Here is a 4,078-nt window from a genome sequence, read left to right on the forward strand (position 1 = left end):
CCATCGCAAAAGTACAAAGTCATGCATGATTTTATTGTTGTACATACCAAGACCTTTCAAAAAAATTTGGGTGACAAGCCCAAATCTGTATAGATTTTGCTTCAGAGGGCGCTTTTCAAAATGGCCGCCATAAGTATTACTTTTGATCATATCTTGGTCTGTGAGACTCGTGGAGACATGATATTGGTGCCTAAACCTAAGTTTTCAGAGTCAAGGAACTCAAGAAGCCCTAAAACAATTACATTGGCTCCTTCGTTTGCGGCAGCCATCTTGACTTTCAAAATGGCCGCCATTCAAAATCGCAGTTCTCCATATATCAGTCATCAAAACACATAGATGCTTGATGTTGGTGATTATACTAATGCATTTAAGCCCAAGGAATCCAAAGATAACAGTATAATAATACAGTGGTTCATTTGCTTGAGTTATCATGTAACCTTTAATCTCTGGGAACTAGGTTTGTCCTGGAAAAGAACGCAGACTGTGTCATGCTCAGACACATTAGCACCTTCATGATCCCAGTTTTTAACGGCTGCTGATGTGAATTCTCCAGGATCAAAATGAGCTGGTATTGCAATATCCTGCCTATTATGCTGTGCAGTGTCGGTTGCAATGTCATATTGATATTGTCGCAGTTCTCCATAGCTTAGCGCAAGCCCTTAACGATTCAAAATATCAGTGATGATTTTCCCTCCACGCCCGAGACTGTGAGCTGATTCAGCATTCATTACATGCATTGGCGTTCTCCTTCTGCCACAATAATATACATAATATAAAGTCTGAAACAGAGCTTGGATCTTCCTGCAACGTTGAGCAGAGAGGCAACAATCAGCAGTCTGTTTGGAATCACTGTTATTCCGACCCTCACTACTCTCTGTTTCACATGCATCGTCATCTAACTCTTCATCATCTACATCTTCTGCTGTAGGATGTGTTTCCGTCATTACAGCTTCAGCTGCCTTGGGGTATGTCTCGGGGTTGAAATTGTATAAATATCCTCAAAACTGAAGTATCGGTTCTGGCATTCTCATACAGGAGCATGCATGTTTTAGATCTTGAGCATCACCAAATCTATCATCTATGTTAAAATCATGACTATCAAGACTTTGCCGTAGCAGTCTGGCTCAAACCTGTACAGGATCAATAGAGCGAATACGCTCTGCCAAAACATCTGCTCTATTACATGGCACACTATAAACCATCAAAGACTTTCGCAACTGGTCAGGATATGTAAAATTAATGCTACTACCAAAGTGTCTAAAAAATATATATATATATATATATATATATATATATATATATATATATATACATATATATATATATATATATATATATATATATATATATATATATCTTCACATCTCTATTGTGAAATTGATGCTCGTCCTCCACCAGTCTATTCAATCGGTCTCTGATTATACTTAGTTCATAGCCATTGCCACTTTTCAGTCCCTCTTCCAACTCAGAAACGATATCACTCCATGCACGCAGCTTGGGGTTCAGCTCTGGTGTATCGCCAGTTGAACGTTGAGCATTCTCAAACTTTTGGATGCATGATGTCATGCACTGTTTGTGATAATACAGGTCAGCTTCAAAAACTGCATGCTCATCCTCGAGGTCACACATTCGACTGAAAATGTCATCCTGGAAGAAGTTTGCTGCTTGTAAAAGTGAAGTAGCATGGGTCGACTCATATACACGATATTTTGTGAAGTCCCGTTTGTGTAACTTCTTGTTACAAATGATGCAGTTCATCGAGTAGTTGACACTCTATGCATCTGTACGATTTGGAGGTGAATGTGCAGTGGAGTGAGCACGAGTCGCAACCCCATGTGGACTGCCAGATTCTTCTGAGGATAGCGATGCTCTCTGCGATTTCCCTCCTTCCTGGATGCGTCTGAGCAGATTCGCATTGGTGTACTTCTTGTAGCAATGGTTGGAAACATGATAATAGAAGAAGTCACTCTCGGCTGGCATCAACTTTATGCGTTTTGTTACAGAGTTTTTTCGTATGTCACTAACTTCCCGTATTCGTTTACACCTGCTGGGTGTGCTGATCAGTTTTCCCTGCGTTGGCTCTTGACAAATTACATACTTTGTCCGGTCAAAATCACCAACTCCTGTCCCTGAAAGCTGCACAAATTCCATTGCTGATTGTGGATTAGGGCTTGTATTAGGTCTTGTATTAGTGCTTGTCTTCAGAATTTATATGAAATAAAAGAGAAGTGGATTACAGTGAGTTGATTTGTTAAATGAAGATCTTTAAACATAATAATTACAGAAAGCAGCAAATCTTCAATTTTGTGATGGACACCATATACTCCTTGCTCTAAGGGGAGTTCATGGCCATCGCAAAAGCACAAAGTCACCCATGATTTTGGTGATAATAGTTATGGGCGTCACGTTGGATTTATAGGTAACCTGAATATACTCAAGAAGATTTTTTCTGGTCTCAGTGAATCACTGTATTATTATACCACTGTATTATTCTACTCTTATAATTGGATTCATTGGGCTTAAATGCATGAGTATAGCGACCAACATCAAGCGTCTATGTGTTTTGATTGATATATGGACAACTGCGATTTTGAATGGCGGCCATTTTGAAATTCAAGATGGCTGCTGCAAACGAAGGAGCCAATGTAATTGTTATTGGTCCGATTGAGTCCCTTGACCCTGAAAACATATGTTTAGGCACCAATATCATGTCTTTATGAGTCTCACAGACCAAGATGTGGTCAAAAGTAATACTTATGGTGGCTATTATGAAAAGCGCCCCCTGTAGCAATATCTATACAGATTTGGGCTTGTCACCCAAATTTTTTTGAAAGGTCTTGGTATGTACAACAATAAAATCATGCGTGACGTTGTACTTTTGCGATGGCCACAAACTCCCCCTGAGAGCATACACTATTACTGGATCTCCCTTGTCCCAAAACATTTTTGTTATGTCTTTCCTTCCCTCTCTCACTCTTCCTTTCTTTATATTATATCTTTCTTTTCATTGTATTTGTTTTCCACATTTTGTCATTTTGCAATTGGTCCTTTTACATGGAATATAAGGGGGTCTACACTCTCCAAGATTAGCTCATTTCTGGACTCCTCCATAATATTTCATGCATGAATATATAGGGAAGTCAGATTTAGAAGTTGTATTCAATGAAGATCTATTTCTTCACGAAATATCAATGTTTTTGCAATTTATATAATTTAAGTAACCAATCCATTTTAATTTGAATTTGCTTTGATAATAATGTAGAAAATAATCTTTGTAACTATCTAGATCTGTGGACTCTTTTTGCATCCTACATTTTATACTATATTTTCTCTTTTATTTGACTCAATTTTTTTAAATGTGTAAAAATAAAATTCAAATATTACAGCATATTATGTCATCACGACCAATCAAATTGTTGCGCAGTGATGGGCTACACAGTGGCCAAACTGCAAATCCTGCCACTAACCCCTTTAAAAAAATGTAATCCAACTGCAGGAGGATGACGGCAGACACAGTTGAGCATTTGATATGGATGGCCATGCTTGCAAGGAGCTGCTCCATCATAGATCACGCGGTACATCGTACGGTGTTCTGTAAACACTCTCCTTTAAACCTGCTTTGTTTAAAATCATTATCCCTCTGGATTTTTAGCTTTGGAATTGCCTTCCAGTACAACCAGATTCCCAATTAAAACAGAATGTGCATGCTCAACCCACTGTTCAGAACAAATTAAATAATCTTTACTGAATCTCACCATGGGATCACCATGTTTGTGCAGAAAGCTTCCACTCAGCATATTGGGAGTTACCCTTTGGGAGACTCACATCACCAATCAGGGATAGTGAATGTGTTGCAATCTGAACCTCTTGCATACTGTATATGTCAATGTATTATGTTTGAAAACAATTTTTCTTTCTCATTCTGACACAGTGATTTAAAAATAACCAAAACATGTTTCATGCATTCTGAAGTGCTTCTTCTATGTAAACATTTTCAACATCCTTGCCTTGTTGCCTAATCATATTATTGTGATGCACAATAAAGGCATTTATTTTTGGTTTAATGCAAAACATTTAA

General features: G+C 38.1%; 1 pseudogene; it reads right to left on the reverse strand.

The window, feature by feature from the left end:
* Positions 1–428: 428 nt before the first annotated feature.
* Positions 429–2,151, reverse strand: LOC147035723 (uncharacterized; annotated as a pseudogene).
* Between the last annotated feature and the right edge of the window lie 1,927 nt (positions 2,152–4,078).

Source organism: Eptatretus burgeri, chromosome 1, assembly GCF_056783735.1.
Source record: "Eptatretus burgeri isolate ZD-2024b chromosome 1, Ebu_testis_v1, whole genome shotgun sequence".
In the NCBI taxonomy this organism is placed as follows: Eukaryota; Metazoa; Chordata; class Myxini; order Myxiniformes; family Myxinidae; genus Eptatretus; species Eptatretus burgeri.